Below are 9118 nucleotides of genomic sequence, written 5' to 3' on the forward strand. Positions count from 1 at the left end.
TTCACCCAGTACATTTAAAAAAAAAAGATTTTATTTATTTATTTGTCAGAGAGAGAGAGAGAGCGAGAGTGAACTCAGAGTAGGGAGGGTCAGAAGGAGAAGCAGACTCCATGCTGAGTGGGGAGTCTGACTTGGGACTTGATTCCAGGACCCTGGGATTATGACCTGAGCTGTAGGCAGGTGCTTAGCTGACTGAGCCATCCAGGCATCTCTAAATCTAGTATATGTAAACATATTTTTTAATAAAAAATATATATTAACTGAAAATGAAAAAAAATAAGGCATTAAAATTAGGGGGAATGGTAGTGTTACTGACTGAACATTGGTGTCCCTCCAGATTCATATATTAAAATTCTGTCTCCAATGTGATGGTATTAAGAGGCAGGGTTTTGGGGAGGTGATTAGGATTGGATGAGATCCTGAAGACAGACCCTCATGAATGGGATTACTGACCCTATGGTTGAGGAGAGAGACTGCTGCTCCGTGCTCTCTGCCATGTGAGGAAACCACCAGAAGGTGACAATCTGTAGCCCAGGAGAGGCTTCTCACCAGAACTCAACCTTGCTGGCACCCTGATATCAGGATTTCTGGCTCCAGAACTGTGAGAAATAAATTTCTGTTGTTTAGAAGCCACCTAGTGTATGGTATTCTTGTTATAGCGGCCTAGGCAAAAATAGCATTGTTTTACATTTTTGCAAATCTCTTTAATGTCTGGCTTAATAGAAGACAGCTGGGATCCTCAATCTGTTTCTGCATTTAGTTTTCTGTGATATGTTTTTTCAGTTGAAGAAAATCTGGCCTTATAGAGTTATGTAGTCAGAAAAGAAATATTTTATTATTTTACTTATTTTTTTTTGAGAGAGAGAGAATACGTCAGGTAGGGGAGGGGCAGAGGGAGAGAGAGAAACTCAAGCAGGCTCCATGTCCAGTGTGAGCCTGACAAGGGGCTCAATTACATGAGCCTGAGATCATGACCGGAGCTGAAATCAAGAGTCTGATGCTCAACTGTCTGAGTCACCTATAGTCACCCAGAAAAGAAATATTTTATTTTATTTTTTTATTTTTTATTATTTTTTTAAGATTTTATTTATTCATTTGACAGACAGAGATCACAAGTAGGCAGAGAGGCAGGCAGAGAGAGAGAGAGGAGGAAGCAGGCTCCCTGCTGAGCAGAAGCCTGATGCGGGGCTCGATCCCAGGACCCTGAGATCATGACCTGAGCCGAAGGCAGAGGCTTTAACCCACTGAGCCACCCAGGCGCCCCAGAAAAGAAATATTTTAATAGGTTTTTCAGATATATCATGTGTGAATATATCATATAACTTATTAGAAAAGTTACTGTACACTTGTGAGTGAATGAAAATGATAAAGGTTTTAGTGTTATTTTAAAAATAGTTTTAATCTCATGGTAATTTGAGAACTGCTGCCATAGAGAGCTGATAATAAAGCAACAATCAAGGAGTGATATCATCAAAAGACGGAAGGAATTAAAACTGAGAAGACTGAGAAACAAACCCTCGATTGTTCCTATGTTTGGAAGATAGAATAAGTGAGGCTGGCAAAAGAAATTATTCATGATTTTAGATTCTAAGGGCTATTTCTGTAGCCTCACAGGCTACGTGAGTGGGGAAGCCAACTGCAAGGATTCAAAGAGAATGTGAAATAAGGAAGCAGAAGTGGCTCCTATAGACAATTAAGAGGCAGATTGAGAAAGGAATAAGGGATGAATGATCATAATTAGGAAGCAGAAGAACCAGCTGAAGGTTAGTGTGTAAAAGGACTGGGGGACCATGTGCTTCTTCATAGGCAGAGTAGAGAGAAAGAGATGAAACTGAATGTGTTGGAAAGGAATTATGGAAGAAATGATTTTTTGTAAAAATATTGAACCATTATGTTGTCATTATGTCGTACACCTGAAATAAAATATAAGGTTGTATGCCAATTATATCTCAATTTAAAAAAATAATTTTTGACAAAGTGGGAGATGATCAAGTCAAGAGCAATGGATTTGGAGGTGCTGAAAGGAGCCTTTTACTCCATTGGAGAGAGGAGAGGAAGAAAGTCTAGGTGAACAAGAAGAAATGGTAAACTGGAGAGAATAGAAAGTGATGTTTGCCATGAATAGGTTCAAACTGATTGCTTTAAAACTGGGATTTGAGAAACATATTGGTTCAGTGTTTTACTTCCCATTTTCAGTTAGGCTTAGCAGAGAAAACCAAGCCTGCACTCCCTGCTTCACTCTTATATTCCTTGCATCTAGTATAGTGCCCGCACATATTCAATGATCAATAAATACTTGTTGGTTGAATCAATCAATATACAATCTTATACATTCAAGGTCAGAATTCAAGCAACATCACTGAAGCATTATGGTAAGAAATGTTACTCCCCAGGGATGCCTGAGTGGCTCAGTTGGTTAAGCGGCTGCCTTCGGCTCAGTCATGATCCCAGTGTTCTGGGATTGAGTCCCGCATCGGGTTCCTTGCTTGGCGGGGAGCCTGCTTCTCCCTCTGCCTCTGCCTGCCTCTCTGTCTGCCTGTGCTCGCTCGCTCTCTCTCCCTCTATCCCTGACAAATAAATAAATAAAATCTTAAAAAAAAAAAAAAAGAAATGTCACTCCTCAAATGCTCCCAGATCACCTTTTTTTTTTTTAAAAGAAATCAGAACAACAAAGAAAGTAGAAGAAATAAAAGAAGACTAATCTAAAGTAGCTATAGAACAGAACAGTCTGCAGATAAGTCATGTAGCTGGATTCAATAAACGATAATAAAAATCTCAATAAGCAAACAAAAGAACAAGCATAAATGAAATCAGTTAACCCTTAACTACCCTGCTTCCTCTTGTGTACCTCTCCCTAATACTCATTTTTATTTTTTTTATTTCAATTACCCTAATATTCTTTATTCTTATTTTTGGGCTGGAATCTCACCCTCAAGCACAAATTAAATATTGCTTGTACTTGTGACTTAAGAAATGAAAGGCCAGGTACAATTGTAATCTATCATTTCTACATCTTTGAAGACATTCATGGGCAAGTGTCATCCATACAGCGGTAGCACTGGCATCATTGGGAACTCGTTAGAAATGCAGAATTTTTCAGGATCCAACTCAGACCCAAATCACGATCTGCATTTTAATAAATGCCCAGGTGACACATATGCATGTTCAAGTTTGAGAAGCATTGTTGTAGATGATAAAAAGACAAGGATCAGGCACCTGGATGGCTTAGTCAGTTAAGTGTCTGCCTTTGGCTTAGTTCATGATCCTGGAGTTCAGGATTGAGACCTACATTGGGCTCTTCACTCAGCAGTTAGGATTAGTGGGGAGTCTGCTTCTCCCATGACCCTCCCTGCTCTCATGCTTTCTCGCTTTGAAATAAATAAATTAAATCTTAAAAAAAAGATAAGGATCATTCCTGAGGATCTTATATACAGGATAACAAAGATGGTTCTAGAAAGACAAGAGAATTTTTAAAAACCTCACCATTAACAGTCAAATGAGACATCAGCTCCTTCATGTCTTCTTCTGTGAGCTCGATCCCCTCACTCACTAGAAATTTGTCTAAGTCCTGGATATCAATCACCTCTCCTTAGAAAAATTAAGAAATAAATTTTAGAAACATTATAGAACTATATATAAAGGATGAAAAAATGCTATCTGTACTTATATATATGATTGTCCACATAGACCCAGAATTAACAGTAGGGTCTGAAAACAGTCCTGTGTCAGGGTGCCTTCTGACACAGTTGGTTAAACATCCAACTCTTGGTTTTGGCTCAGGTCCTGATCTCAGGGTCCTGAGATAGAGCCCTGTGTCAGGCTCTGTGTTCAGTGCAGAGTCTGCACTGGGAGCCTGCTTGAGCTTCTCTCTTCCTTTCTCTGCCATATGAATAAATAAATCTTAATAAAGAAAAGAAAGAAAAGATGGGCGCCTGGGTGGTTCAGTGGACTAAGCCTCTGTTTTTGGCTCAGGTCATGATCTCAGGGTCCTGGGATTGAGCCCTACATCGGGCTCTCTGCTGGGCAGGGAGCTTGCTTCGCCCTCTCTCTTTCTGCCTGTCTCTCTGCTTACTTGTGATCTCCCTCTCTGTCAAATAAATCAATAAAATCTAAAAAAAAAAAAAAAAGAAAAGTCTTGTGTCTTTAATTCTGGTGGCTACAAAAAAACAAAGTATACCATGGGTTAGGAACTGACTGGGATTTATTATAAAATCCATAGTAAATTAAGCTGCATACAGGGATTTGGTTTTATTTTTATTCTTCCTCCTACCCTACTTGAAAAATTCAGGGTTTTTCTACAGGCCAGCTTTAAAAAAAATATTTTATTTATTTATTTGACAGACAGAGATTACAAATAGACAGAGAGGCAGGCAGAGAGAGAAGAAGGGAAGCAGGCTCCCTGCTGAGCAGAGAACCCGATGTGGAGCTCGATCCCAGGACCCTGGATCATGATCTGAGCCGAAGACAGAGGCTTTAACCCACTGAGCCACCCAGGTGCCCCTCTATAGACCAGCTTTTAAAATTTTATTTTCATTTAAAAATATTTGTTTGGAGTTTGCTTCTCTGACCATTATGCATTCAAGATTTTTATTCATCTCAACACAGAAGTAATTTTCTCTAATTCATCATAAAAACAATACAACATTAAAGATTAATAAAGGGGGAAAAATACAATTCTACTACTCTACCACAAAAACCATTGTAGTTTTTTTATATTCCATTTCTGGTCTTTGACAATAAGGCTGTACTTCCATTGTATGGAAATATAATATACACACAATTCTGTATTTTGCTTTTCCAACCTGATATTACATCATTAACAAATTACATCATTACATCATTAACATCCAAAGTGCCACATAATCTTCACAGTTGACATTTGAACACATGATACTCTACTAGCTTACCAGGCCATGGAGTATGTACTAATTCCTGTACTGTTAGATATCTCAGCTGTTTCAAGTTTCTCTGAAGGGCTTTAAGCAGAGGTTTCTTCCCTTTTTATTCAGCTTAACTATTTCCAGAGGATAAATTCCTTGGAGTGAGGTTCGTGCAGGAAAAGGAATAGTTCTTTGACTCTTAATACCTAGCCCTATGTTGAAAAACTCTTTTGGGGAAAGTTTCAGAGAATGTCATGGGCACTGATATGTTAACACACATTAATTACTGTTTACCCAAGTTCAGAAGCATCCATAAAAATGGAACATATATGAAAGAATTTAAATATATATGAAGGGGAAATATTTTTCTCCACCAAAATATTGTATTTGCAATATAATATTGCAAAATATTAAGATGTTATTTATAGTGTCATTTCATCATAGCTTTCAACTTACCCCTGAACCCACTGATAGCATCCATCACATCATTCAGACCAACTGTTCTATCACCTGTAAGGCAAGGGAAATAAATTTCAGAATCAGACAAACTGATGTTACTGAGACCCTGAAACAATGAAGACCAGAAGTATTCAGCAGTTTCTCCCCAAATTTTTCCTAGAATGTTACGGACTTCTCAGAGATAATAGTGCTATCTTAGAAATGAAGAAAGTTTTCAATCTGTAACAAATCATTCTTATATCTCCCTTCTTTTTGCTTTAGATTAAATTAAGAAGTGATTTGTTACAGTTGAGTATAGCGAGACAGGACAAATGAACCTGACCCTGAGTATTTTTTTAATGTAGTCAGTTAATCAACAAATATTTAGGGGGTAGCTTTTATGTGCCAGGCACTTTGCTAGGCTTTGGGGATACAAAAGTAAACCAACTGCCAGAGTTCTTGCTGTCAAGGAGTGTACATCTAGCAGAAGGAAACAGACAGCATGTAACCAAAACAAAAAGGATCATTTGAGGTACTAAAATAAAATAGGGTTGCATAATAAAGAGCAATGGTAGGGTGCATTAGACAGGGAAATCAGGGAGAGTCTATTTGTGTTGAGACCTGAATGATGAGAGGAGGGTGGTCATGGAAAGAACTAGGAGAGGAAAAAACGGCATGTGTGGCAGCCCTCAGATGGGGATGAAACGGAGCTATTTACCTGGGCTGTCTAAGCTTCCTCACCCAGTATCAGTTGCTGCTTTTTGTTGTAACTGAGGGGCAGAGAAAAGGCTGGGGTGACAGGGGCCAAATCATGAAGGTAACTGTTGGCCCTGATGATAAAGTTGGGGTTTTATTATGTTGCAGTAGAATGTCATTGGAGGCCGTGAAGAAGGGGAGTAATTTAACCTGACGTCAGCTTTCAGAAGCGCACCCTGGCTGATGTGTGCAGGATGGGGAAACCGGAGGAACCGGGACAAGACAGGAGATGGTTTCAGTGGCCCAGGGAAGAGATGCTGTTCTCTTGGGCTATAGCTGCAGCAGCAGGGACACAGAGAAATGGATTCAGGACATATGTTTCAGGTAGAGCCGAGATTGAAATGTGGGATATAAGGGAAAGGAGAAATCAAGGAAGAAAATTGTTCATCTCCCCTCACCCACCGCCTTCTCATGCAGCAGAGTAGATGGGATGCCATGACTGGGGGGGGGGGATTAATTCTTTTGAGGGGGATTGATTACTAACCCATTAAATTCGTGATGCCTTTTGGATATCCACGTGGAGATATCAAATAGCTAGTTTGAGATACCATTCCTGACTTACGGAGGTTGAGTGGGAGATAGAAATTTGCTCTGGTCAGCTTCAAGAAGGTATCTGACCCGGTGAGGCTGGAGGCAGTCTCCTAGGAAGAGGACTGAAGAAGAGTGGAATGGGAGTGAGGAAGTGGAGACAGAAAGGAGCCGTGAGTTTGGGATTTCTTTTTTTGAACCACAGCTGACACACAATACTGCATTAGCTTCAGGCGAAGAGCATGGAGATTTGACAACTTTGCACATTACAGTGCGTTCACGGCAAGGGTGGCCACGACCAGTCACCACCCAACATGAAGCAATGACAACGTTCTGAGAGGTTCTGCTGTGAAGAGAGCTAAGAGGTGGAGTGGTAGCAGCAGGGGACCAGGGGAAGACGAAAGCATGATCTGCAGGGCAGTGGGAGCTACAGAGAGAGAGAGCAGAGAGGGAGAACTTGAGGACTCAGGAGAGAAGGGGAAACTGCAGCAGTCCAGTCTTGGAGGAGGCAAGGGGAAATGAGATCCGGGGCACCAGTGGAAGGGCCCGCCCACCACAGGGGCAGAGGTGATGGCCTCTAGGTGGCGGGGAGCTAGAGCGGGAGTTCTGCAGCCCCCTGGGCTCTAGCGCCTGCTCGGTGACTCGAGTTCATCACATTCAGTTGTGGGATGGAATAATGTCCCAGCAATCTGGATGGTGAGTTGGTTCACACACCTGTTTTCTAAGTGGAAGAATTAAAATTACGAATGTCAGAAGGAAAAGAAAAAATTCTGGGTTGGTTATGGCAGGGGCCTTTTCAGTTCTATTTTAGTAAAATTATAAAAAATACCTGCCGGTAATATAGGAAGGGGAACCAGGTTCCATGGCTCAGGGTTCTGCTTCCATCTACGTGATTTCAGAGCTGCAAGCCAGCTTTTCAACTCTTTCCTTGTGGGTGTGTATGTACATTAAAAAAAAAAAATAATCTCCAGCTACTCTGAGCTATCTGCCTGTGATGTCTAAGCTTCTTCACACAGTATCAGTTGCTGCTTTAGTTCTGGTCACAAGGTGGCACATATTTTGAATGGGCTTCTCCAATTTTCCCCATAAGCTCACTTTAGTGGGCAATTTTAATTTTCTAGAAAGGGAGGTTTTCCAGGCATTCCTGTATTGTGTTATGGCAGGAATATCTTCAAGTAAATAAACTGGAATGATAAAGGTCAGAGAGTGTGTAGATGAAACAGATTTTGGGGGTGATAAAGTATTAGTATTAGTCAAGTATTAGGTGAGCAATTAAAGGGATGGGAGTAAAAGATGATTAAAATTAGAGAGGTCAAGGAACAGGAGGCCAGTGTATTGCATGGGTGACTTATATCAGGAATTAATTAGGTTTTAATCAGGATTTCTTAACCTGGGGTCTATGGGCTCTCTAATGATAGAATTCAGGGAGTCCTTGAGCTTGAATGGGAAAAAAAATACAGCTGACCCTTGAATGACATGGGTTTGAACTGTGGGGGAACAATATTATGTGGGCTTTTTGATAAATACAGTACAGTTCTGTAAAAGTATTTTTTCTTCCTTCTTTTTTCTAGCTTACTTTATTGTAAGAATACAGTATATAATACATACAACATATAAAATATGTGTTGATTGACTTACATTACTGGTAAGGCTTTCGGTCAATAGTAGGCTATTAGTAGTTAAGTTTTGGAGGAGTCAAAAGTTATATGTAGGATGGCTCAGTCAGTTAAGTGTCTGCTTTCAGCTCAGGTCATGGTCCCAGGGTCCTGGGATAGAATCCTACATTGGGCTCCTTGCTCAGCAGGAGGCCTGCTTATCCCTCTCTCTCTGCCCTTCAACCTGCTTGTGCTCATGCGTGCTCTCTCTCAAAGAAATAAATAGGCAAGAATATAATGAGCATAGGGGCACCTGGGTGGCTCAGTTGTTAAGCAGCTGCCTTCGACTCAGGTCATGATCCCAAGGTCCTGGGACTGAGCCCCATGTCAGGCTCCCTGCTTGGCTGGAAGCCTGCTTCTCCCTCTGCCATTCTCCCTGCTTATGTGCTCTGTCTCTCTCTTGCTGTGTCTCTCTTTGTCAAATAAATAAATAAAATCTTAAAAAAAAAAGAATATAATGAACATAGATAAGAGCATAATGATGCCTTAACACTTACCATCGGTTGGTACTTGGGTCATTATTTCCTCAAGGTCATCCTCCTTGAGTTTAATCCCCATGTTTTCCAAGACGGATTTCACTTTTCTGAGTTTGACCCTTGGTCCTTAAGAAAGAGGGGCATGAAATAATTTCATGAATATTGGTGCTTAAGACTGAAGAATGCTAATCATGGTCATGCACCATAAATCCCAACTGGAGGGTAAACCACAAGGCCTTAAAGAAACCATTAATACATATATATCTCCCAGATTTAGATAGGTCTGTTGAAAATAGGAAAAAATTGAGAAAGATAACCTTTGAGAAAAAGGTAAATAGTAAACAGTATTTACCTTTATGGGGAGGGATGAGATTGGTGAGAGGTA

The 9118-nt window shown here is 40.4% G+C and overlaps 1 long non-coding RNA gene across 1 annotated transcript; it reads right to left on the reverse strand.

Annotated features, from left to right (window-relative positions):
* Positions 1 to 3477: 3477 nt before the first annotated feature.
* On the reverse strand, positions 3478 to 8803 carry LOC122907566. Its single transcript, XR_006384727.1, has 3 exons — positions 8755 to 8803; positions 5337 to 5390; positions 3478 to 3588 (listed from the first exon to the last, which is right to left on the reverse strand). It is a non-coding gene; the product is annotated as an uncharacterized LOC122907566 (long non-coding RNA).
* Positions 8804 to 9118: the final 315 nt, after the last annotated feature.

Source organism: Neovison vison, chromosome 5 (genome assembly GCF_020171115.1).
Source record: "Neovison vison isolate M4711 chromosome 5, ASM_NN_V1, whole genome shotgun sequence".
Classification (NCBI taxonomy): Eukaryota; Metazoa; Chordata; class Mammalia; order Carnivora; family Mustelidae; genus Neogale; species Neogale vison.